Here is a 27,910-nt window from a genome sequence, read left to right as displayed (position 1 = left end):
CAATTTGGTGTACAATTGATTATCCTCGCAGCAGATTTTGATATCCAGGAAGGCTATTTCTTTGTTATCCGATTGTATAGTGAATTTGATGTTCTGATCGCAGTGGTTGAGCCAATCATGGAAGGTGTCCAAGTCGGTAGAGTCTCCATTCCAAATAATCAGTGTATCATCAATATACCGTTTCCACAGGTTCACCCGGTGGTAAAAAGGGTTGTTGTTGAATACAAATAATCTGTCAAAGTGGTCCATATAGATGATTGCTAAATCTGGGGCGAAGGCTGCTCCCATGGCAACGCCCTTTTTCTCTATATAGTACTGTCCTTGAAAAATGAAGAAATTCTTCTTCATTGCTATCGTCAATAAGGTAATGATAAATTCCGTGGGTACTGTCATCGGTGCAGGCCGTGCGTTCAGGGCATCTCTCATTACTTCTAGAGCCGGTTCTTGCGGGATGCTTGTATATAGAGATACAATGTCACATGTTACAAGTAATTGAGCACTCGGATTGAAAGGTTGTTGGTCGACAAGCCTATCAGCAAGCTTTCGCCAAAAGTTGTGCGATTATCGCTGGATTTCCAGCGATAATCGCACAGTTGGCAGCTTGCGCTTTGAATTTTATCGCTTTGGAGATATGCGTTGCTGATAGCACGCTATCTCCGCGATTGGCCGGCCATAAGTATCCTCGCGCTAAGAGCCCTGAGCGATAATTTTTGCCTGGCCTTGTAGATATGCCCCTAGATTCTCAGATATTGAGATGATGGTGGCTAGACAAGATGCGGTAGGACTCGGGGATCTGGAACCACCCCATACAGTGCACATTGAGATAAAAATACGGACTGGTGTGGGATGGCGGAGGAAACTGTGGAAGGTGAAAGTTGCGTTGTGCTCACACTGCTCCATGAGCCAAACCCAGTTGTCTGGTATTCATCTAAGAAGCCCCCCTGTTTCTCTCCTTGAGAATCATGCCTCAAAATAAGGCCACAAGAATGTCCTCCACGTCCTGGGTAATGATTTGACACTGCTGGTATATATTAACCTGGAAATTCATCCTGTGGGTTTGCCTGCGGGACCATAGACTTGTCAACCATGTGAGATGTTTATAAACATGAGGCCAAGGGAAATCTCGAGAGACTTCAAAGAGGTTTTCCGAGGTCACAAGGGACAGAGGCCATCTTGGTTTCAAACCAGTATAAAACCTTAGCCCGGTGTAGCTCACCCTTCATTAAACGTGCCTTGCTGCAGTCCTTCCTAAGAGACTGGAGGAGAGCGGTCCCCATGCTGGATCCTTCCCTGTCAGCGCCTGAAACCTGTGGAAGAACAATACAATATGACAGGGTTAGTGGTTGGAATTATCCCAAGGATAGAATCAAGTTTACAAACATTGTTATGGGAAATGCTCATGAACATAGTAAAAGAATCTTTAAAAGGAACAATTGTTAATTAGAGAGAAACACCAACATCAAGCACCAGTGTACAGAACATTTTAAAGGGCATATTCACAAGCCCCTATCGCCACCACAATGTCACTTTCAGTGACGTTGTGGTGGCGATAGGGGCTTCGCCTTATTCACAAGGAAGCATTAAGCCACTTAACGTGGCTTAATGCTGCCTTGTGAATATGCCCCCTTTCACGCTGTGTTTAGCGTGAAAGGGGCGTGCAGTGGGTGTTGTGGTGGGCCTTCCACCGCAACACCCATTGATATTTACGCTGCCCCCTATTCACATTGGCAGCGTAAATAGGAGGCAGCACCAAAATTAAGACCAGGAAAACCCTGGTCTTAAGTTGGCGATACGAGGAGAAATACTTTGGGGCATATTTACAATGTCTGGCGCATCTCTGCCAATCAGCAGGGATGCGCCAGAACAGATGTGACACACAAGTCATTTACAATGCGGCGCACTGTGGCTGAAGGATAGGCAGGTGCGTGTCGCATCTTGTGGCGTAAGGGCGGAGCATTGCTGGAGTTGCGTCGCAAGCACGATGCAACTCCAGCAATGTACAAGGGCCGCCCATACCTAACGTGGTGCCCCACTCCTTACGCCTGCTTCAAGCAAGTGTAAGGTTTTGTCGCAGTGACCTCATAAAAGTGACTCAGTGAAATCTTGTAGATTTCCTGCGACGGAATGCCCACCCTGCAACAGAACGCCCACATGAAACCTGACGCAGGTTTCATATGGCGCTGGGCATTACAACGTGACGCATCTGCCTAGATGCATCACGGGTTAAATGAGGCGCAACGTGGCGCAAGGTTTACGCCACTGCTGCATCACAGAAGTGACGCAACAGCGGCGTAAAAGTGTCGCAGGGGGCTTGTAAATCTGCCCCTTTATTTCTCCTTGTTTTTGCATTTTCCACGTGTGCTACCTTGTGCAGCACACATGGAAAATGCAATATGCCTTGGATTGTTTATGTGCAGGAAGGTGTCCCTTCCTGTACATAAACTAACCTTTTTAAAAAATGCCGTTTTGTAACTTACATGTGTGCTGCATGAAGCAGCACACACGTAAGTTACAAACTGGCATTATAGGTTTGTATATATGCAGGAAGGGACACCTTCCTGTACACAAACAAACCATCCCTGCTTGCAGACACCCTTGCAGTCTGATGCAAGGGTGCCTGCGTTGGCGCTAAGTTGTGAAACTTAGCGCCATCGCAGGGGGAAAAGCAAGGCTGCACCATGTCCTTGTGGATATGGTGCAGCCTTGCTTTTCCAAGGTGGCGGAGAGAGGCGTTAAGCCAAGAAGGCTACTTGTGAATATCCCCCTAAGTGTCTATGTAAACACAGTAAAATAGAGGTTTGGGGGGCAGCCGATGGGGGATGTGTGCCACCCTGGGCTTTTTGGGCATCTTGATTCAGAGGATTGATGGTGGGAATCGGGGTAGTTTAGTGTGGGGGGAGGTGGGGAGGCACATAGATAAAGGCCTACTAGCCACCATTTTGTGATCAGTTGTAAATGGCGGCTGGGCACGGCTGGATGTGGAGGCCTGTTTGTTTAGTAGGTTACTAGAGGAGAAAACATGGGGGGGATCTGTGGGTTGTTGGGGTGCTACAGCTAATAAAGGTGGTGGTGGGCTGCGCCGAGTTGCTGGTGCAGAAGGAGAGTCAGTGTGCAGCGGCAGAGCGGGCTTCAGTTGTTAGGAACCAGTAGCTGCGGCCTGCATGGCCACACAGGTGCATAACACGGGTAGATGGTGGGAAAAGTCAAAATGCCACTAGCCACGGGGGCATGGACCACAGCGGTGGAGCAGGTTCAGTGGTCAGAGCCAGAAGGGCAGGCAAGCAGCCAGGTGGGACTTTAAGCCTTGAAAGGAGAATGGTGGGGCTGGAGGGATGTTATCAAGGAGAGGGCCACAATAGTAGATACAGCCCAAGGCTGAGGTGGGTGGCATGATGCTCGGGCGGCCCTGGGACTGACCGTTACCATGGTTTGCACTAAAGGACCATCAGCAGCAATCGTACAAGCCATGCTGGATTGGAGTGATGGGGTTGAGGGGGAGCAGAGGTGCTGGCTTGAGGAGAGGGGGCAGGGAGAGATGGAGGAGCTTTGTGGTGTACGGGAGGCACTGAAGAAGCCATTAAAAGTGTATGGGAGGAAGGGAACGGGCAGTTGCAGGTCATCAATGATGAGAGGGGGGCATTCACAGGGGGCACTGGGGTCATGAGAGGCAAAGTGTGAGTAGGTTGGATAGAGGAAGGGGTTGGGTTGGGTATAGAGGAACTAGGGGCTGGAGGCTGGATTCAAAAGTTAGATGGATTTGGGTGAGAGAGGTTGGGGTGGACAGGGGTTATGAGGGAGCCCAGCCCAGAACATCAAGCCTCATCACTGTCGATTCTGTTCTAGGTTTGGACATCGATGTGGACTTGACAATTGCCCCATGTGCGGTGGGAGGAGGGTATCTATGATGAAATGTCAGGCCCAAGGGGTGTGCAAGGTAAGTTGGGGACAGATGTGGAGTACTGTGTGCTTGATTATGAGTAGGGCTTCCGGTTTAAAGGTATTTTTTTGGTAATATTTCTGTCTGTATTTATCCCTATTTATTTTTTGGGAATGTTATTGATATTTATCCCAATTTATTTTGTGTTTTGACAATAAATGGATTTGAAAAATTATATATTTCCACATTTATTTGATAGATTAATGTGCACTCGAAGAATACAGCCACAGGCATATTAGCATTGTTCTCTACAAACATATGCCAATGTATGCCTGTATGTAAGGAAATCCCATCCTGTTATTTAACTCCCCATGCTCTCTATCTGCTCAGCTGTTGGCATAGAAGGTGTGACAGACGGCATAGAGAGTCTCTCACGAGAAGTACAATGTTCATTACTTTTCCACCTTTAAAAATAAATGCAGACGGGAAACACATTATTTTCTGTCTGTATTTATCTGTAAAAATCAGTACAAATGGAAAACTGAGGGGTATATTCAACAAGAACATGTGATAACTACCGCAAGAGTTGCGTAACGCAACTTCCAACATTGCAGCCTATCGCGGGAAAACAACTCCGTGACAATGTGGAATTCACAACACGGCAGTAGCATGCAATAGTCTGCCGAAACCGCGGACGATGTCCGCGATACAACCACCTCGATGGAGACAAAAACACAAACCACAACACCAAAAAACCTGAGATGGCCCAAAGCGCGATGAGGAAATCAGCGATAAGCAGCGCCAGGCCTGCAACACACACCTGGCAGGCGGGAAAAATCACCATAAAAGTAGACAAACGCCCAAACACAAACTGACCAACACCCAAGCACCATGGAGGAAGCCGGAGCAGGCGCAGTGGACGAGCACAACCCCACAAGCACCACGGACGACCAGCCCGGGACAACGGGGACAGGGAAGGGCAAGGACAAGAAGAAGAGGAAGACGAAGTTCAGTCTGCAGGCGAACAGGATCATAGTCACGGAGGTGATGGAACACCGTCAACAACTCTTCATCACCTCCAACGTGTCATTGGGCACCAAAAATTGAATCTGGCGGGACATCGTGGACACAGTGAATGCCGTCAGTGAGCACAAGAGGACAATGGACGAGGTCAAGAGGCGATGGAATGACATCAAGCGACGGACCAAGGAAAAACTCTCCACCAACCAGAAGGCAGCAACGTAGACTGGAGGTGGGGGCCCAGCGCCACAGCTCGCACTGGAGGACATGGAGGAGTTGGTGTCGACAGTCATCAGTGTGGAGACTGTGGCCAGAGTCGGAGGATCGGACACTGTTCGATAGGACACAACACAACAGAAACAGGGTGAGTGACCACCAGGTACTAGGGGGACGGGTAGAGATGGGCACAATGGCACACATGCACTATCAAGCAGAGCACAGTGCACACCCACAATGACCCTGGGTCCTCGCCCAGATCCACAGACTGTCACAATGTACAATGTCATGCTGTCTGAATGTCAACATTTACCATGCGACTACATAGATGTGGACACATAGTAATACACCATCTCCCCTTCACATCGCAGGGGCACCGTCAACACCTCCTGCAGAGCAGTCCCAGCCACTCTTCACGGATGACGAAGAGGACAACACCAGCATCGACATCCAAACCATCCAAGACATCATTGACCTCATCCACCACTCACCTCCAGGATCAGGGCAGCCCAGCTACATTGAGGAGACCCCACCCTCTACCCAAAGCACCCAGGAGGAGGTACCCACAGCCCCAGCACTCCCCCAAGACCCCCAAGAACAACACATGGCCTTCCAAAGCCGTGTGCTGGAGGGCCAGAGGGAGACTGCAGAGCAGGTGCGGTTGGGCTTCGGCATCATGGCAACCAAATTTAACGCCATCCTTGGGTGTGTAGGCCCACTCCATGGTCTCCACCGAGCCTTGACTGACATGGCTGGAGTCATGATGCGGAGAGAAGAACACCTGTCCACTCAGAGTGGCTCCAGCGATACCAGCCATGAGCTGGCACACATGCAGAGGCTCATGGTGGACATGGTGCGGATGGAGGCGGAAAGGATGGCAGCCACCGCTGCACATCAGCGGAATGTAGCTGGGATCTACCATGCCCTGCAGATCCTCATCATGGCATTGCTGCCACAAGGAGTGGTGATGATGAATGCTGCTGCTCCCACACCATCCACATCTCCGCCCCCTGGTTTGTCTCTGCCTCCCAGTGCGGCAGATCTAATCACTCCAGCATCTGATGTGTCAGTGGGACACAGTGCGGCCGGCAATCCACCTCCGGCCCGTCATGTGTCTGTGGCACACAGTGCCGCAGCCGCTACAGCAACACCCACAGGTGGGGCAGAGCACTCATCCGGGGACGAGGACGTGGATGTGCCTGTGATCAGAACGACTCAGTAGCATTCATTTCCGCCACCTGGCCTGTTTATGCTTCGTCCCGCACATGGCCTCATGACCTTCCACTGACCCCCGGTTCACTCAGATGCACTCACCTTGGACAGCGACATGGACTGCCACATCCTGTTTGATGACCAATGACACGTCGACCAGACTGCGGACTGTACCCATCCTCTTCCACATAACTTGTCATCCCCGGATAGACTCTGGCTGGCCCTGCGCGGGCCCATATTGTGTAGTGTGCTAGGCATTGCCCTGTATCGCTGCAGAACTTCACTGGATGTGCAATAAACATCCAGTGACGCACTGCTGGTCATGTCTTTCATCATTCATGTATGTATGTGTAGATGAATGTAGGGACAGTGATTTCCCTTGCGTCAATGATGCTAATCCTGTAGGATTCCAGTCAGAGGGTGCTACATAGCGTTTTGTGTAACGGGTCCCGTGGACACCACAACAGGGACCCACGCATCAGCCACTTCCTTGTCCGGACCTGGACTGAACCATGCCCAGTGCCCACGAGTCATTTTTGCAAGCCCTGTGCTGTTACGGCATACTGCAGGCCAGACCACTCAGCTAACGCTCCAAGGGGGGGGCCTCATTGCTACCCGTCGCAGGCATACTCGCTGGTGGTGTGCAGGTCACTGGTCTAGTTGTCATGATGTCACAGCCACTCCCTGATGGCAGGTTTGCATGCACACCACACCCATCCGCCACAGGCGTCCCAGGCCATGTGACCCCGAAAATATAAGGGGCCGACGACGTCACATACCCCTCTGCTGGTGGGGACTGGATGACGGACCCAAGGCCTTGAGCCCAGCACAGGCCTACCACCACGTGGTGCTGACTTGGGTTGAACAGGGTTTGGGGCACATGCTGCATTGCAGCCGGTACAGGCACACTGCCACGGGACGCTGACTGGGGTTGAACAGGGCTTATGGCACACGCTGCATTTCGGCCGGCACAGGCACCCCACCACGGGACGGTGACTGGGGTTGAACAGGGTTTGTGGCACACGCTGCATTGCGGCCTGCACAGGCACCCCGCCACGGGATGGTGACTTTGGGTGCACTGAGTCATTGCTACCTTAAGATGCTGAGCGGGTGTGCAGCCTGCGATGATGCCCCGTCCCGGCAGTCCGGACTGCTCAGGATTTGTGTGACTTGCTGGACCACAGTGTAGGCCGAGCCAGCGGATTGCGCAGGCCTACCACCACTTGGCCTTGCTTCCGGGTTCACAGAGTTAGTGGCACCCATTGGGCTGAGCCGGTTTGCAGCCTGCGATGGTGCTGGGTGCCATGGTATGTCCTATGCCATGGCGTAATCAAGACCCAGCACCAGACGTGAGACCTGGTGGCCTGCGTGGCGTGGCTGCATAGTGTGGAGGGTGCCATGTCCTGGGCTTGTGGCTTGCAGCGGCACGTGGTGGGACATCCTGTCTACACGCCGGTGGCAGAAGGTGAGCAGTGAGGCCCGGGTGTGCATGGGCGGGAATGCTCCGATGTGCGGCGGGAGGGGCTGGGATGCCTCTGCCTTGGTGTGCATGGGCGGGCGGGCAATGTTGTCTTGTGCAAGTGTGTGTACTGTGCCAGTCATGTATCTGGACTCTGTTTCAGATGACGGCTCTGACTCTGATGTGCGACCTGGTTTACTGCTATACATACCGGCAAGTGGTTGGAGACACACTGGTGGCAACAGGTGAGCAGTGTGGCCTGGGTGCGCAGGGACAGCACTCTCTCTCTCTCTCTCTCTCTCCCCCTCTCTTCTTCTTCTCTCTCTCTCTCTCTCTCTCTACCCCTCTCTTCTTCTCTCGCTCTTTCTCCCCTCTCTTCTTCTCTTTCTCTCTCTCTACCCCTCTCTTCTCTCTCTCTCTCCCCCTCTCTTCTTCTCTCTCTCTCCTCCTCTCTTCTTGTCTTTCTCTCTCTCTACCCATCACTTCTTTTCTCTCTATCTCTCTCTCTCCCACTCTTCTTCTCTCTCTCTCTACCACATTCTTCTTCTCTCTCTCTGTCCCCCTCTCTTCTCTCTCTCTCTCTCTCTCTCTCTACCTCATTCTTCTCTCTCTCTCTCTCTCTCTCTCTCTACCCCACTCTTCTTCTCTCTCTACCCCCCTCTCTTCTCTGTCTCTCTCTGTCTCTACCCCTCTCTTCTTCTCTCTCTCCCCCTCTTTTCTTCTCTCTCTTTCCCTCTCTCTTCTTCTGTTTCTCTCTCTCTACCCCTCTCTTTTTCTCTCTTCCCCCCTCTCTTCTTCTCTCTCTCTCTCTCCAACTCTTCTTGTCTCTCTCTCTACCCCACTCTACTTCTCTCTCTGTCCCCCTCTCTTCTTATCTATCTCTCTCTCTCTAACTCACTCTTCTTCTCTCTCTCTCTCTCTCTCTCTACCCCACTCTTGTTCTCTCTCTCTCTTCCCCTCTCTTCTTCTCTCTCTCCCTCTACCCCTCTTTTCTTCTCTATCTCTCTCACCCCACCTGACTCATAACATTCTGTAAAGAGAATACTACATCCCCCTCTTGTCTTCTCTCTCTCTCTACCCCTCTCTTCTTCTCTCTCTCTCCTTCGCTCTCTCTCTGTCCTTTGATGTGCGCAGAACACACCTTCTCATCATGTTTTTTGTCTTGCATGCTGTGACCTACGGATTGTCCCGAGAGGAGCCACCATGTTTCTCCGTTTCATTTCTGTGGTAATTTCAATAAAGTTTCATTGTTTGCTTTGAAAGTGAATGTGTGATGCTCATTTCTGTGACGACACATGCATATCACCAATTGTGATTGTGCGACATCAGGCGGATTATTTCGTACATGTTTAGGTGTAGCTGATGTGGCATGTCTTTGGTTGCGGGGGGGGGGGTGCCAGGGAGGGGTGGTCCTGCGGGTGGTGTTGGTGAGTGTTGTGGCCCTCTTGGGTGTCCGTGCTGCATGTTCAGTTGCTCCATGGCATCTGTTTGTCTTCAGATGTGGCTGTGGGCTCGGCTCCCTTTTGTGGTGCAGGCTGTGGTCCGACTTTACACCTGGTCAGAGCAGGTGTTAATTTCCTGCTGCCGACGTGCCTTATTGCGTGTTTTGTGTTCTTATAGCCAATCTGGTTGGTCGTTGTGAATGTTGAGGTGTTGTGTTGTCGCGGCTTTTTGCACAGGAACGCCTACTCTGCATCTCATTAGCAATAGTTGCGGGGGTCCTCTGTGGTGATGTTTTTTGCGGCTACGAGCGCGGGAAAACTGGTGCTGTGGGCTGTTAGCACCAGCTTGTGAATGGGGTGGTAAATTTATCATGACTTTGGCTGCGATAAAGTGCCATTAATTTGGTGATAGCTCTTTGTGATCATGCCCCCAGAGAGCCTTAGTTATGAGGAGGCAGATCTTGAGGAAGGGGAGTTAGTTGAGTCGGATGAAAGGACAGATGTGCAGGGGTGTTATGAAGGTTGCAGTGGCAAGGGTGCTGCGGTTGCAGGACCCAGTAAACACAGTTCTGCTAGTGTTTTGCAAGATGGAACTGGAGAGAAGATGGCAACTGTGTGGCAAGCTGAGGTGGTGGGCAGCAGGGGGGCAGCGCGACAGCAAGCTTGAGCGTGGGCAGTAAGTGACCTTGCAGGCAGGTAAGCAAACACAGGTGAAAGCACAACCACTGATGGTGTCTAAAGGGGTAGGGAATGGCATGGGCGAGCTATGAGCAACCAGGGTGGTGTGGTTGTGGAAAGGCACATTTGTAATGGACAGAGGAGTGTGAACGTATGAGACGGGAGCAAAGAAGGAGGCCCACACAGATGGACAGAACGACAATGGCAACAAGGGTGGGGGGTGGTGCAGAGGTGACATCAAAAGGGGGACATAAAGAGGCTCAGATACTGACAGACAAATGTAGTGAAGACCGAAGGGAAGAAAAAGGGTTGAAAAAGAAAAGCAAGGAGTTAAATAAAAAGCATTGGGCCATATTATCAACGAACGGCGATAACATTATCGCCACTTTAGCGGCCGGAAACTGCCGCTAAAGCGGCGATAATGGGCTTGATAATATGCCCCTGTGAATTCCCATAGAAGCCCAGGTTCTGGTGTGAACCAAGGCTTCTATGGGAATTCACAAGGGCATATTATCAAGCCCATTATCGCCGCTTTAGCGACAGTTTCCTGCCGTTAAAGCTCCTTGATAATATGGCCCATTGTCTTACATGTGGATTACGAAGCCATTGATGGCACACTTATTGGGGGGCCACAAAATAACTAATTTGGAAAGGGGAGTATAAGGAAGTGCTCAAATTGTTGCATAGGGAGATACGTGCTAAGGAATGGTCGAAAGAGGAGGAGTGTGGGAATTCCTTTCTGCCTTGAGGACGCTAGTTTTTGGGCCCTAGCACAGATTTTTTTATCCATGCTGAAACGTGGTTTTGAACATAATAGGTTTACTAACGATTTCCCTGCAGGGGTTATAACGTGACTATATAAGAAAGGAGATGAAACTTCTCTCCAGAAGTGGCACCCTATCTCACTCCTAAATGTGGATTACAAGTTGCTATCTAAAGTGCTTGCTTAATTGTCCTCCATAAATAGTCCTGGGAGGTGAGCGGGGCTGGCAGGGAGCAGGAAAATTATGGGAGCGGGCGGCAAAATGCAGCTGAATGAATCCTATAAAACAAAAAACAAAGGAGAACAGAAGTACAATGCGCCAGGGTGTATCGTAAAATTTTTCCACAGGGATGTTTTGCTTTTTTCAAGTACATGGATGTGATACGAAAGCTCACATAACGTTTGGAGGATACGCATGGGTGAGCTATGATGAGGAATTCAAGGCACATTTCGTGCAAGATGCAGAGGGCCAGTGGGGTGAACTTGATAATGACTCGTGGCTTCATACAATGGAAGGGTGACCCACACCAACAGTTTTTACCACAGTGGGCTGCCAGTAGGCTACTGGCCCTTTCAAGGGCGCCCCACTCAGGCAGGGGTAGGGATGGCAGATAAAGGGCAAACAGGGTTGGGAAGAGCATGTTAGGCATAAGGGCAGTCCTCGACCTCCAGGGTCAAGCGTCCCACTCCCCCACCACTACTGCAACAGATCAACAGGCTCTGTGGCTCTGTCACAGTCCTCGAGCCCAAGACATCGGACCCGCTATTCGGGTAATTGGTTGTGTTCTGTTGTAAATTGCAATTTATCTGCATTGGACATTGTGCATTGTACTTCTGTTCTCCTTTGTTTTTTGTTTTATAGGATTCATTCAGCTGCATTTTGCCGCCCGCTCCCATAATTTTCCTGTTCCCTGCCAGCCCCGCTCACCTCCCAGGACTATTTATGGAGGACAATTAAGCAAGCACTTTAGATAGCAAGTTGTAATCCGAGTGAGATAGGGTGCCACTTCTGGAGAGAAGTTTCATCTCCTTTCTTATATAGTCACGTTATAACCCCTGCAGGGAAATCGTTAGTAAACCTATTATGTTCAAAACCACGTTTCAGCATGGATAAAAAAATCTGTGCTAGGGCCCAAAAACTAGCGTCCTCAAGGCAGAAAGGAATTCCTCACCCTTGAAGTGTTCTCCAAGGTAGTCGCTCTGTTCCCTGGTGAAGCCATCAGTCCAAGCCTCACAATAATGGGCAACGTCTTGATCTGAGGGAGTGTTGGGGGGCACGCATACAAATCTTTATAAAAATCATAAGCAATTTGCTGGCAGGCATGCACTCATTTAAGTATGGGTACGTGCTCATTTTGCTACATGGTGAGTAATTTGTGAGCGAGACATCCACCCTTAAATCCTTGCCAGCGTCCCCTAGTTGTTGCAGGAGGATGATCCAGTGCGGTAATCTCTGAGGGGCATATTATCAAGCACGGCGTTAAAATTATCGCCGCTTTAGCGGCAGGAAACTGCAGCTAAAGCGGCGGTAATGGGCTTGATAATATGCCCTTGAGAATTCCACTTGAAGGCCATGTTCACACCAGAACATGGGCTTCTATTGGAATTCTCTGCGGCATATTATCAAGTCCATTATCGCAGCTTTAGCGGCAGTTTCCTGCTGCTAAAGCGGCGATAATTTTAACGCCATTCTTAATAATATGCCCCTGAATTTCTTGCCAGGCCACCTTGCGCAAGAGACGCCCCTGAGCCTGAAAGAAATCCCTCGTTTAAAGTTTTATCCATTTCCACTATTGGTAGACAGATGGAAACCTGTGTTTTGGTGCACCCATTTTTTGTAACATGTAGTATGTTTCAAGTGTTTAGTTTGTAAAAAAACATAAGTGCCAGGGCCCTCGTCAGGAGGCCACTGCTGCTTGTGCCCCCATTGCTCCTGCCAGCGCTGCCAATGACAGTACCAACACAACTACTGATCATCACACTGGCACAAATGTGACACTTCTGAGTATTCCAGCCCCCAAAGCTACAAGAATGCCTTGGGAGGCAGGTATGAGTCATTTTGTTTTTCCAAAGATATTTTTATTAAATGTTGGCAACATATAATCTGAGATAGTACCAACACCACATCCCACGCAGGGGAGCAGAATATTTCAGCATAAGTATACAGGCTGGAAGAGGTGCATTGCCCAATCTAAATAAAGCTCCTTCTTATTGGAGTAGTGGATACAGTGTCTAAATGCAATGGAGCTTGAAGTCAGTCCTTTCTGGTCCAAGATAAGAGCAAGCATTGTTACAAAGGTGCCAACCTCCTGCTGCGACGGTAACTCCTCCATGTCGTCCAAGTGAAATGTGTTACATGGAACGAGCATAAATCATATAGAAACTTATCTCAGAAGTAAGATAACATAGATAAAAGACAAAAACACCCCCCAAGAAACCCACCCCCCACTCTCCCCGTGGTGGCGGAAACAATCATACAATGATGGAATCATATGACACTAGAACTCTAATCAAAATTGAAAGAGATGAAGGGACCTTATGGTGGAAGGACAGACAGCCGATGGGAGGCCTCGTGAAAGGAAGGAGACTAGGGGGCCCCATTTAAATTCAAAGTTCTTATAGTTATCTCTGAAGATGTCAGACATGCGCTCTAAGCTAAGCAATTTCCATAGGCGTGAGTGCCAAAGGGCGATAGACGGAGCCTCCTTCCTCTTCCAGGCGGCTGCCAAGATGATCATAGCTGCTCCGATACAAAGCCACATGATCATTTTATCAGCTCGGGTCTGGTGTTCTAGGGAAGAGTCACGAAGCTCCAAAAGGAAACCTACCATGGTAGTGGGGATGGGATATCCCAGCATATCTTTTATGTGTGCCAGTATTTCCTCCCAGAAGGGCCGGATAGTTGGGCAATCCCACCATATGTGTTGAAAGTCCCCAAGTAGTCCGCATACCCTACAACATCTATCAGAGGTGGCGGGGAAGATCTGTCTTAGCTTGGAAGGGTGCAGTTACCAGTCCATCATGGTCTTCATGTGTGCTTCCCTGAGCTCTGTGGAGTGATTAAAACGTGTAATATCAGACCATAAGTGCGTCCATTCCTCAAATAGGACGGTGTATCAAGCCTTCCCACATGGACATATATCGCGGGCGCTGGGCTAGAGCAGTTTTAAGCAGGAAGCTATATATAAATGAAATCACCCCTTTCATAGAGGTAGTCTTGGTGAGGAAGGCCTCAAATTTTGTGAGGGGTCGGGTGGCAGCCTCCCGTACTTGAGGAGTAAGGGCCCAATGCATCAATTGAGTATATTGGTATCTTTCTGTATGCCCTATTTCATAGTCCCGTTTACAGTTATCAAAAGCAAGAGGATCAAAGTAATGGAACAGGTGTGTCAGAGGTAGGCAACCTCCCTTTCTCCAGGCGTCAAAGGGTCCCTCATGTAGGGCTGGGGGGATTGCTGGGTTAAAGTGGAGCGGTGTAAATGGGGAGGGGAAGGAAGTCCACCTGTCATCACCTGAGATGGAATCCCACACTTTTAGGGTGGTGTGTGTGGGAGTGCTTATGTATGTATTTGTAGGTCTGTCCCTTCTAGGGCGCCACACCAAATCCTAAATTGCCCTCCCCGTCACGCTGCCGTCCATATGTAACCAGTGTTTTTCGGATTCCTGTTTTGACCATTCTACCAAGACTCTCAGCTGCGCTGCTTTATAATATAATTGAATATCTGGGAGTCCAACTCCCCCTTCTTTGCGAGAGCGACGCAGTAGAGAGTAAGAGAAGCGAGCATGGCCCCCCTGCCAAATAAAGCATAGGATCATGGCCTTCACTTTCCGAAAAAAGTCACGCTCCATCTCAATAGGCAAGGCCTGAAATAAATAGAGGAGCTCAGGCAGAAGGGTCATTTTCACAGCGTGAATTCGACCTAACCAAGACAGGAAAAGAGGTTTCCATTTCGTAAGTTCTGTCTGGATGCGTGCAAGGATGGGGGGGAAGTTGGCGGCATAGAGTCCCTCGATTCTTGGCGTTAGTTGGACTCCCAAGTATTGGATGGAAGAGGTAGCCCACGACAGAGGAGTAAGGGACTGGAGTCTGAAGACCTCTGCTGGCGGGAGGGTGAGGTTGAGTATATACGATTTGTTCAAATTTATTTTAAACCCTGACACAACTTAAAAACTTTCAAGTTCCGATTGTAAGTGAGGGAGTGATGTAGCGGGCTCAGAAAGGGACAGAAGGACATCGTCCACGAATTGGGAAATTTTATGGGACTCTCCAGTGAATGGCAATCCCAGATTTCCGGGGTTGGACCTAATCTCTAATGCTAAGGGTTCTATGCTGAGAGCAAAAAGTAAGGGTGAGAGTGGACACCGCTGTCGGGTGCCTCTAGAGTGGTGAAAGGAGGATGATTGCACCCCGTTTACTACCACTTTGGAGCGAGGGTGGAGGTAATTAGCTCTAATCATGGTGAGAAATTTAGGCGAAAAGCCGAATGCCGTAAGTGTGTGGAAAAGGTATAGCCAGTCAACCCTGACGAAGGTTTTCTGAGCATCCAACCCTACTAGGACCGCAGGGATTTGGCGTCTGTTGGCCTTTTCTATCAGATGAATAATTCGACGGGTATTATCGTGTGTTTGATGTCCTTTGATAAAGCCCGACTGATCTGGGTGTATGAGGTCGGGCATGAGGTCATTCAGGCGTTTGCCTAGAATCGAGGAATATAGGTTTGCATCCAGATTTAAAAGGGCAATCGGCCTATAAGATGCGCAATGTTGAGGGTCCTTCCCCGGTTTGGGTATCACCGAGATTACGGCCTCTGACATGGTGCCGGAGGTCGGGCCTTCCTCCGCCATAGTGTTAAAAAGACGTGCAAGGTGGGAGCTAAGGTCTGGGGCAAATGTCTTATAAAAAAGTGCCGTGTAGCTTCAAGGCTTTATTGGCCGCTGTAACATCATTAATTGTTATAGGAGCGGTGAGCAGGTCATTCCACTCAGGAGACACCCAGGGTAGAGGCAATGACTGGAGGTAATCCCGCTGGGCGTTCGAGTCTAAGGTGTCCCCAGCATAAAGGTTTTTATAGAACGAACCAAAGAGCTCAGCTTTGTCCTCGTCTTTGTGCGTGAGTTTCCCCGTTGGTCCCCTAATTCCACCTATATGGGGGCATATTACCAAGCACGGCGTTAAAATTATCGCCGCTTTAGCGGCAGAAAACTGTCGCTAAAGCGGCGATAATGGGCTTGATAATATGCCCTTGAGAATTCCCATAGAAGCCCATGTTGACACCAGAACATGGGCTTCTATTGGAATTCCCAAGGGCATATTATCAAACCCATTATCGCCGATTTAGCTGCAGTTTTCTGCCTCTAAAGCGGCGATAATTTTAAAGCCGTTTATTGACAATATGCCCCATAGTCTCTCTCTCGTTTATCTTTCAATTGTCTGGCAAGGTGTTTGACAATTTTATTGCCCTGGGTGTATGATAGATGTCGTAATTTGAGAAGCGTGAATTCTGCTCTATTATTATATATAACCCTGAGTTTGCCTCGAAGTGCAGTGAGGTTGCGTAGAGTTTGCCTTGTGGGGTTTAATTTATGGGCACGTTCAATAGAAGTCAGCTCATTTTCCAGTATCTCTCTTTCGCTAGCGCGTTGCCTATTCAATGCCGCATTGAGGACAATACACCCCCCCCTGACAACAGCTGTAAATGTATCCCAGGTGTTATACTCCAAAGTGTCCTCCGGCCTATTAGTAGCGAAGAAATCAGTAATAATTTTCCTCAATTTGGTACAGGAATCCCTATCTCGGAGAGGTGACGGTGGAAAGTACCACCTGGGTGTAGTCGGGTCATTCCCATACCAAGTGAGACTTACAGAGTGTAAGCCACGGTCAGACACTGAAAGGGGGAAGATCTTGGCGTCCTGTAAGGCATCTTGCAGGGACTGACTAATAAAGATGTAATCAAGCCGAGAATATGTACGGTGAACATGTGAGTAGAACGTGTAATCTCGGGTCCATGGGAAAAGCATGCGCCAGGCATCTAAGAGGCCCAAATCACGTAAGCGCTGTTGTGTTTCCCGTGAGAAAGAGCCCTTGTCCGAACACGTATACTACTGCAAAAGTGCAGATTTTCCCCCCTTTAATCATGATCCAGCGACCATCTTTATCACTCTAAACTCCCAATGGTTGAAATTGTACAGAAGAGCGAAACATAATAGCTACCTCCCTATGTTTCGTGTGGACTGAGGATCTATAAATTAGTAGGAAATGTTTGTGCTTGAGGCGCGTGTCCTCGGCTCTAGCTAAGTGCATCTCCTGTAACGCTACTATGTCAAGGTGATGGCCAATAATGTATTTCCATACTTTGTGGCGTTTTTGGGGAGAGTTAAGACCCTTAACATTCCAAGTCCCAATAGTTATCGGCATTACATCATAGATAAAGAACTACAGCTCTCCCAAGGCCCCAAGAGCCCCCCGAGGTCATCGGTCCCAAACCGTCCTCCTGGAGATATGTAAACCAGTTCACGCCAACTGTGCCATCCCAGAAATCAGATATCCCCTCAAAAGTAATCGTTAAAAAGCCGCCACCACAACCCTCCCGAATCCACCCAATGACCCCTAGAAAAATGAAAACAAACATGAACAAATACAAACACTACTGTTGGTCCCCCTGTGGGGCCGAAAAGACCCCTCAGGGACCAGGGGGGACAGCAGGTCCGAGGACCCCATCCACGCCCGTCCCGGTGGATAATTCTATCGAGAGCATATTTGTGCGGCTAAGTGAAAAAATGAGAAAAGGAAAGCCTTAATACGAGCCCATGCCGAGGCAAACACCTCGGTAAGCTTTCTACATTGGTGAGGAAAACAAAGCATCATTTTGAGTAACAGCCTGCACTTATAAACAATACTACCCTCTCCTATCAGACACATTTTACTATAGAAAAAAGGAAGCAACATTGGCCTTACGCATAAAGTCCACAATGTCCACGATCTCTCCTCGTCCTGCACCAGTGTCCGAAGCCTCAGGAGCAGCAGTGGGGCTCAAATGCGGAACAGTCTCGGCACTCCTAGTATGAGCCGGCGCCCATCGCAAGGTACCAGAAGCCTCTAAATACGTCCGTCGCTCCGGCAGTCGTACAGGGGACTGAAAGCATCAGCCCGTTGGGCAGACTGGGAATTGTTCATCGACGCCCCCAGCGCGACCCAACAGTCCATGCTGAAGTTGACATAGAACCTCGGGAAGATTCTCCATTCTTACCTTGGGAGGGGGCATCCTCTTCAGAGGGAAGGCCCAGAAGATCCAATCCTTGCTGCGAATCGGTGAGATGGCGCAGTTTGTTCTGAAATTCGAAGCAGAGCCCAAATGGGTAGGTCCATCTGTACCTGATCTTGTTGTCTCGCAGCTTAGTGGTGACGGGCCTGAGTAGTTGTCTCCATGCAAGAATAGACAGTGCTACATCCTGATATATGGTGCAGGAATGGTCTTGAAATGAGATGGAGTCCTTTGTCCTAGCGGCCTGAAGAACATCTTCCTTGACTTTATAGGAGTGGAATTTTGCTAGGATGTCGCGGGCCGTTTCTTGTCACCGTGTTGTAGAGTCCCCACTCAATTAACTCTGTCCAGTTTTATTTTAAAAGTCTGTGGGGCCAGGATTTCCGAGAAGAGACCTACCATGAAGGCCTCCAAGTCAGGCCCTTCCACGCCCTCCTCCAGGTCTCTGACCGGTATGTTCTCCCTTCGTGCCCTGTTCTCGAGATCCTTCGCCTTGAGCTGAGATTGGTGTAGTTGATCCTTAAGTAAGTGAATATCATCCCGAAGCTCAGTGGAGAGTTGCTCTTGTTCCTGGTGTTGTGTCTCGAGGTCAAGGACCCTAGTGCCCACAGAGTCCACATCTTGTGGCAGGGAGGATAGGCGTTCTGTCAAATCTGACCGCAGTTGGTACATGGAGGATTTGATGTCTTGGCTGATGTAGCTGATGTCCTTCACATCTAACAGGGGCTTCAATTGGAATTCCATAGAGCATATTATCAAGCCCATTATCGCAGTTTTAGCTGCAGTTTTCTGCCGCTAAAGCGGCGATAATGTTAACGCCTGGCTTGATAATATGCCCCCTGGACCCTTTTGAGATCTTTGTGGGGAAGAGAGCGTAGAACTGTGCTCAGAAATCAGTGATTTGGAGGCAAACACAATAATCCAACCTGGGCCATGTTTGGTTAAGGTCCGCCTTCCACATCAAACCTGTATCCTGGGCAAAATGTTTCCTATATGTATTGTTCATATTTTACGACATAAATCTAGATGGTTACAAGTTTAGAAAAGACATCCAAAATGTACCCAGAAAAATAATGGTAAAACAGTAGCAACTGCAACATTTTCATTTTTCTGTGGTGAAACCTTCTGAAATCGTACTTTCCCTTGAAAACATATACTTTGGAAAGATAGGGTGATAATTGTATCTAATTCAGATAACGGAAATACATCTTCAAAACCAAAACGCATTTACAAATATTATAGCTGTTTAACAGAATAACTTAATGGTGAAACTCTAGTGAATACATCGTATGTATGCAGATATAGAACAAAGGATTGTGGGTATGATGCTTTTCAGAATACTAACAAAAGGCCTGTGTGTATGAGGAAAGTTACAGGGACGTGGCTGGGCGTATGGCTGGGCGTAGTGCGCATGCTCCATAGAGGCTGTTTGAACTCAGCTGGTAACATGACATAGGCTCAAATAAGGTTTCTGTTCCACTCTAGAGTAGAATGGATCCTGCTTAGGAGTGAGATGGAAGCTTCAAGCTGGGATATGGAGGAGATTAGAAATCCTAATTTAGAGTAGGGCTGAGCACGGAAAGTTAGGTGGCTCGATGGATGCAGGAGGGAGTGCAATTGGCGAGGGAGGGCAGGGAGAGGAGGGGGTGCGGGGTTATTGGGGTGCAGGAGTAAAAGGTGGGGATGGATGGTGATTGAGAGGGTTTGTTGGTGCATCTGAGGTGGAAAGAGATTTACCTTTGCTGATGCTGGACAGAGGAGAAGAATTGAGATCATATTTAGGAGGAGACAGGTGAGGAGGGAGGGTGGAATGATGGAAGAGGAAAGAGGGGAGTCATAGAATGGAGGAGGATTGGGAAGAAGAGAGAAGGGGCTGGAAAGGTCCCGTAAACTTGGAAAGGTGAATGTGAAGGGACAGGCATCAGGCAGACTGGAGGGGATTGGGCTAGAGGGTAGTTGACGAAAGAATATGGGGGCATATCATCAAGACAATTATCGCCACTTTATCTGCCGTTTTCAGCCGGAAAGCAGCGATAATTGTATCGCACTATTAGCAAGGTCACGCCCTTTCCCTTAACGCCCAGCTTTGCATCTCTAATGAGATGCAAAGTGGGCGTTTACTCCCCAAAATAACGGGAGAAATGTCTCTAACCGACATTTCTCCTAGTTACAAGCTGCACGCTAAAGAGCATAGCGATAAGAAAAGTAGCGCTAACCTTGGTTATCGCTACTTTCCTTACGCCTGCTTTCAGGTTGACTTAGCCATTATATCCAATGGAAGGTGGATATAATGGCTAAGTCCACCCTGCCCTATCAGCAAGGTATCGCCTGATTTTTGTGTGATTATCGCTGGTTTTCCAGCAATGATCACACATTTCGTAGCTATCGCTGGTATTTTTATCGCTTTTGAGATAAGCGTCGCTGATAGCGCGCTATCTCAGCGATAAAATACAGTGATAGCAGGCGATAAGTATCCTAGCGCTAAGTGCGCTTAGCGATAATTATCGGCCCCTCTTGATGATATGCCCCATGGTTCTGCTGGGTCCGAAAGAGGGAAAAGGAGGGGATATCAAGGGGGGATAAAGGCTGAGTAGCATTACAGGAGGAACGGGAGGATAAAGAGAGATGCAAGGGGTTTGAGAAGAGTTCAGGGTGTGGTAAATAATTTAATTACCGGGACTTAGTTTGATACAGAAAATTAACAAAAATAGCTCAGTAAAATAAGAGGCAGAATCCGTGGTATTAGAGGTTCGGAACGGGCTTTATTCCAATGGACAATTCGAATTGTTGTCTCCATGTTCCATCACCACGGAGGTTCAGGAAGTGAAGAGCAATACATTATTGACAAGCAATCATTTTTATAGAATAGTCATTACAGTGAAGCAGATGCAGGAGGCGTAACAATTGATAATTATAGATAAACCATACATGCGTAGTTGAAATGGGTGTAACTGGGTGTAACTAGAAAAACGTCATTTAGATGTGATGTCACAAATGGGTGGATCTATGAAATAATTTCGCAATGTCAGCAGAAATACTTGGCATAGATGCGCGCGCAGCAGCATGACGTGTGATTGACGTACAACTAGGGGGTGAAGGGGACTTGACATTTAGCTCTACATGTGGAGACAGAAGTCTGGGGGGTCAAGTCAACCTAATCCCAAATCATATCTAACATCCTATGTTTAAAGAACTATGTTTATCCAAAAGGAAAGGTCTCTCGAACGAAATCTATTCTATACTGACTATGAGTGCGTGTACAAGCGTCTAAGTGTCTACATGAGATGCAAGGGCAGAAATCTTTCATAACGACAGGGCTATGAATTACTTGCATAAAGACAGAGAAGCCGGGCCCTTTGCTCAGTAGCTGGAAGAATGTTTATTTAAACTACTAGACAGGAATGCATTGGATGCGGAGCGGAGCAGATAACTTGAAGGCTGAATACAGTTTTTGGCAGGCAACAGACAGGCTGAGTCAGGCACCGTTAGCCGTGCAGGAAGTAGGACAAAGTTCATGGGTACAGATGCGAGCTCAGGCTGGAGCTGTCAGAGGCAGAAAGCAGGGAAAGGCTTGATGGCAGAATCAGGGCCTACTCGCCTGGACTGTAAAATGGAGTAGATGAGCCATATAAAGTCGGTGGCCTTTCATATTTAGGAATAGAATATCCGGCCCATTCATGGCGGATCTGAAAGAGGACATGTTGACGGTGGACGCACATGTGTTTGCGTCTTCAAAACTGGAACTGGAGGGAACATACATGTACTTATAACGTGCACATGGAACCGTTGGGGTCCAAGATAGGGGACATAACTGATCATAAAAATCCATATTTCCACAAGGGTACAAGGAGGGGGGGAGCGGGTAGGGGAGAAGGGGGAAACAAGGGGGAAAGTATGGAAAGTTAATTGGAAGATCTGGTTGTAGGAAAGGCGGACTAAATAAGGGGATGGTGGGCAGGGTTAGGTGGGAAGAGATAACATTGAAGTACCAGGTGCAGAGTAGAAAAGGAGAGTTCTAGCTAGAGGTATGGCTGGCATGTTGAGGGGACGATCACAATGGGAGGGGGGATGAATGGGAGAAGAGGGAGTAGGGGAATGGAGAAGCAGAGGGTCGGCCTGTGCCTTACGGGAGAGCGGCCTATTGGAGCATGAGGAGAGGGGGAGGAAATAGGGAGTAAATACTACACTTGAATTTAGCCAAAGGCACCTATACACCAGGGGTGCTGTGCCATAGGCCCATGAGATAGTAGATTCCAACAAGGAGTACTCTAATCGCTACGCCCCATAAACATCTGTTTGTAATGATTTCAAATGCAATGCAGCAGTGTTTGGATGAGCACAGGATTCTGGGTATGCAGATTGCCGGTGACTCGCTGGTTGTTTGCTGTGGAGGAAGCCTGACCTCTAGCGGCAAGAAGGAGCCTTGCACCTCCTGCTCATTTACCGAGGGGCTCTCAGTCCTCACCTATTGCACCTCTCGCTCCTTCAACGAAGCGTCCTTCAGCCCTCACCTAGCGTTTCCTCAGCTTCACAAGATCATTCTCCGGTCTAGGAACGCACCAGAGGTTTCTAACTTATTATATGGCGCATTGTTGTGTTTTCCTAGCGCTAACCTAGAGTAAGCATCTGCCTTTACAGCGAAAACCGTAAATCGCACTGTTCTGTTCCAAACTAATTAATAGACTCTTGAGGGAGCCTCTTGATAACATTATTTTTATCCATTATAATGGCTTCCCGATTAATATCAAGACCCTTCAAAAATTCGGCAAGTTGACCCCTATCATTGGTACACGAAGATCAATGAACTGCGCCAATTTGCACCTTTGTTTGTTGATGAGTTAGTTGAATACCCCGCCTGACTGTATTATAAATATCTCTGATGAAAAATACAGTGACCTTACAAATACTTTTTTTGGAGTTTCAAATGTAATGCTATCTTATCAAAATGTATATATACATAAGAATGTTTCTGATTATCAGTGCCAAATACGAAAATTTTACCAGTCACAATTAAAACAGAAGTGATTATGGTGTTGTAGTGGCTTCTGGGTATGCAAATTACCAAAAAAGAGCTTGTTGCTTTCAGGCAGACTTCCCTCTAGTAACAGAGGATGGTACTGCACCTGGAGCTTCCTGGACACGTACAATGCCCCCTGCCTCCCGCTCTCGCTCTCTCTCTCAGTGCTTAATTTGTAAAATATGAAGTGCAGGTGCTCAAATATTTGTCGGAGGCCACACCCACTTTCACCTGGCTCCACCCACTTCCTTCACTGGTTCCACCCACTCTGTATTGGCTCCGCCCACATCCTCAACTGGCACTGATGAAAGGCAGATGTAATAACCGATCTGAATTTCAACAAGGGAGCCTTGCTCCAAGTAAGGTTTTGATAGGAGGTTCCCCTGCTCTGTGAAAATTTTGAAAAAGATTAAATTAAAAGTGCATTTAAAGCACAATTTTGGAATAAATTAGCTAATACGACTAGTGCATTGAGAAGGGACATGTGAAACATTCCAGTGCTCTATGTGCCGATTTAGGCACTCATGCATTATAATGCCTAGCCCTGGCATAATTGTGGCATGACACGGTGGTGGCCAGTTTTCGGATATTAGCATCATTGCCAAATTGAGGTAGCCACATGTTGTATAATGGTGGCCACCATTAACAAACTGAGGGCATCCTTGAATTTATGGTGATTACCGTTTTTAATATATTTTGAGCATCCATAGTATTAATGGTGTCTAGACCTGACACAAAGGTGGCATTCACGCAGTGGTACCCATTATTGGCCTATTGTGTTGTCTTGGCATTATGGTGGCCATCTCTGGCAAAGCACTTTACATGCAGCTGAAGTCTTTGATAACAGTTTTAAGGTTACTGTAGATTAGGATTGAAATTTATGAATTGCAAGTAACAAAACAATCTATGTGACAAAAGCAGTAACTCCCTGAGCTTCCCACATAAAAATACTGTTCTGTGATATGCAGAATAGACGTTCTTTGCAGCAGGCATGTTAACTCTCTCTCTGTGCTACTGCAGAGTCAAAAGTTGCACGAGACAACTCTGATCTCTCTGCAGCAGGAACATGATAAATCATCACTTTATCTTTCACTTACCAACAGAGTCACTGAGTGTTGGGTAAATAATTCCTGCTGCTCAGCCTGGTCACTGTAGCTGGTGTCTGTAGGGACACTCACGGCAGACCCGTGATCTGACTGATAGTGTTGTGACATTAGAAGACTAGCCCATCTGCAGCTTGTAGTGAGGGTGAGAGGTCATGGTGTGGCACGCTTTCAGAGCTGTGCCCTGCGTTTAGACACATGGTGCCCACTCTCAGTCTCACCATGACTGGCATAGCCACCAAAGAATCCCCACGACCAAGGGAGAGGAGCACTGTTCAGGATGTCATGGAGGTCTTTGAATTATGAATTCGGTCGGCAGCAGAAGCAATTCTTGGTGGTGGTAGGATTTTTTTAATTAAAACATCCTGCTTCTGCTCAGCCTGCACGGACCAGTGGTAGTGCCTATACCAGACATGAAGCGGCTGCCGAAATTCCAGTAGGGCTGCAGGCCATGAGTGTCCCTCTTGTGAGTGCAGCTCTGTCTCACCTGAGCTGACAGGAGCGCAAATGCATCAGCTCCCGCCAGCCACAACAGAGAGCTGTAGGGGTGGTGAAACCATGATGTCCGGGGGCTAGTGCTACGATTAACATTACAGAGATAAAATCTGCTCAGCACGCGTTGGGCCCAGGCTGCACTCAGCAAACTTGAAGTGCTTGAAAACGTGTGCACACGCACAGGCGCAACGAAGTCTGAGGCCTTAACAAAACTGAAAGCAAGTCGCAAGTGAAGCATGTTTGCAGTACACCGTGGTACGTCGGTATATGTGTGTCTTTGACATAGAAATAGTTAGGGGCAGGTTTATGTTTGACTTGCGCCTCATTTATGCCGCCGTTGCGTCACCTTTGTGACGCAGCAGCGGCGCAAATCCTGCGCCATGGTGCGGGGTATTTACAACGTGACGCATCTGGGAGATGCGTCACGTTGTAAAGCCCTGCGCCACATGTAGGCGTTCCAGGGCAGGTGGGGGCGTTCCGGCGCAGGAACGCCTCCTAAAAGTGGCTGAGTGAAATCTACAAGATTTCACTCAGTCACTTTTGAGCCCATGCTGCGTCAAAACCCTGCGCCTGCTTGAAACAGGCGTAAGGATTGACGCAGCATTGTGCAGATAGGGCCCCCCAGAGCATTGCTGGAGCTGCGTCGCGCTTGCGACGCAACTCCAGCAATGCGCCACTTTTACGGCACAGATGCGTGACGCATCTGTGCCATTTTTGCCCCATGGTGCGCCGCATTATAAATGCGGCGCATCCATGATGGCGGAGCTGGGGCGCAAAATAGCTGGCGCATCCCTGCTGATATGTAGGGATGCGTCAGTTATTATAAATATGCCCCTTAGCATTTGAAAGATAGGGTTATTTTCTGGCGTACAGGCTTAGATGACTAGATAGTTTGTCTAATATGCCGTTCAGTCACACTGTATGTAGTTTCACGTCCGGAAATGGTGGCAGCACAGTGACGAACGAGGCAGAACACAGAACATATTTCTTACAGTATTTTGCTGCATCACATTAATCAGACTGCGCTAAGATGTCGTTTGATGTTACACTATGTGGCACAAAATGCCCCGGTGCTGTACACAGTCACATCTGCTCACTGCCCACGGCTGGCAACCAGGGCCGGCTTTAGAGCAGTGCGACCGGTGCCACCGCACCGGGTGCTGGCTTCCTGGGGGCGCTGTGTTTGAAAGTTTATAAAGCTTTTGAAGCACATGCTGCAGCGTTTCTTTCCGCCCGCAATTACCAGGCCTCACATAAATGTCAAGAAAACTCGTGTGATTAATTATCTTCCTGGAGAGAGATCAGTGTTTTGTAAAGTTGAGGTTTTGACTTAGGTGAAGTTAGTGCAGAGGGTTAATATGCCTGCTGCAAAGAACGTGTACCAAGTAGATTACAGAGTGCGTATGATGTAAACAGATCAGCAGATTACTGCTTTCAAAAGAGACATCCTTTTGTTACTTGCAATTTATAACTTAAAGTCATAATATAGAATAGTGAGCTATTAACTTTCATCCCAGAACTGCATACACACCGCAAAATATACATTATTAGAACATTGATTAATGTTGCAACAAGGGTTAATTTGGCTAGAAATCGATTCTTATTATTAAAGAAAACTCCCAACTATGGGGCATATCAACAACAACCGGCGATAATTATCGCTAAGCGCACTTAGCACTAGGATAATTATCGCCGGCTAGCGTGGATTTTTATCGCTGAGATAGCGTGCTATTAGCAACACTCATGTCAATAGCGATAAAAATCCTCACGCTAACAGGCTAACGTGAGATTATCGCTGGAAACCCAGCGATAATCTCACGTTACCTTGTTGATAGGGACAGACAAACTTAGCCATGATATCCTCCATCCATAGGATATCATGGCTAAGTCTGAAAAATACCAGACGTAAAAAAGCAGCGTTAACCGAGGTTAGCGCTGCTTTTTTTGTCTCTAACAGGGTTAGCGATATTCTTGATAATAGGAGAAATGTCGCTTAGCGACATTTCTCCTATTATTTTATCATTAGAGATGCAAAGGGAAGCGTAGAGTAAAAGGGTGCTAACATGCAAATTTGCATGTTAGCACCCTGTTGTTGATAGGGTGCTAGTTTTATCTCTGCTTTTTTGGCTTTTAAAGCCAAAAAAGCAGAGATAAAGCCCTTGTTGATATGCCCCTATGCTGTTTATTTTCGACTCTTTGTTTGTGCTTCTCCACACCAAGCACTCAAACTATACTGCCTACCAGTATGGATGACATGTGACTTTCAGTCCTTTGGCTTATGTATCATTTCCTGTACACGGATTTACACACGTATGATTGATTGTCTCTGTGTAATGTGTTTGTGATGCAAAGTGCTCGGACACCCTACACTGGTATGAGTGGCGCTATATAACTAATTCAATGCATCTTAAAGGGTGCTAGTGAGAGAATCCGTGGTGGAGGTTGTCATTGGGGGGGCGCCAACAAACATTGTCGCACTAAAGCCGGCCCTGCTGGCAACCTTACCTGCCGCTATGCCAGGGCTTCTGAACTACAGTACTGTAATACACCCGGCACCAACTGACTGCAGACAGCTGCCTGCAGGCGCGCTGCCTTTAAAGGAATTATTTAACACCACACACTACAGGGTGCACTGCAGCCATAAAGTACGGACTGGGGACTCACTTACTTCAACGTAGAACATACAAGGGCAGGCTCAGGCAAGACCGCGGCTCACGAGAATTCGGGTTTCCCACGCAGCTCATTGGTGAATCCAGGCAGTGACAGAGTCCTGGCGGCCGCTGCAACTTCACTTCGTCTCTCTGACCCTCAGCAAATACTGAATTTGTGGCGCCAGGGTCAATCATGATTTTAAACATACTGCACCTGCGCAAGGTGACGGCCGGTGCGAGCAGACAGCCGCGCTGTGTAGGATTCGAAATTACTGCAAAATGAGAGGCACTATCAGCCTACTCCAACAAAATCCAGCAGCGGAAGGTGAGCACTAGCAGGACATGACGTCAGTCCCCGTGGCGCCAGCCTGTATCACGCAATGGGCACTACCACGACGTGAAGTCAGGTCTGAGAGCGCAAAGTGGGGAAATCAATCTTCCAAATTGAAACATTGTTGTAGAAGCCTGCCATCAGCAACCGCTACTAGCTCAGCCAGCAGACTCTAAGCCTGCGAGAGCAGCACGTGCAGGCCACATGAGTGCACTGCCAGCCACTCCAGTGTTTAAGGACAGTAGGCAGAGCTAACGGCTTGTGGAGATTAGCTTATTATCGGGCTGACCTGGCTCGCTCTCTCAGCACTGAGTGCAGCACAGCACAGCAGCACTCTTCTTCACCGAGGGACTCCGGAGACAGTCTTTACGAGTGTGAAGTGAA

The 27,910-nt window shown here is 48.3% G+C and overlaps 1 long non-coding RNA gene across 1 annotated transcript; it reads right to left on the bottom strand.

The window, feature by feature from the left end:
• Window positions 1-217: 217 nt before the first annotated feature.
• Window positions 218-27,666, bottom strand: LOC146835311 (uncharacterized). Its single transcript, XR_014960712.1, has 2 exons — window positions 27,213-27,666; window positions 218-1,307 (listed from the first exon to the last, which is right to left on the bottom strand). It is a non-coding gene; the product is annotated as an uncharacterized LOC146835311 (long non-coding RNA).
• Window positions 27,667-27,910: the final 244 nt, after the last annotated feature.

Source organism: Triturus cristatus, chromosome 4_2 (genome assembly GCF_964204655.1).
Source record: "Triturus cristatus chromosome 4_2, aTriCri1.1, whole genome shotgun sequence".
In the NCBI taxonomy this organism is placed as follows: Eukaryota; Metazoa; Chordata; class Amphibia; order Caudata; family Salamandridae; genus Triturus; species Triturus cristatus.
The sequence above is the reverse complement of the archived record's forward strand: the minus strand, read 5'-3'. Positions and strand labels throughout refer to the sequence as shown.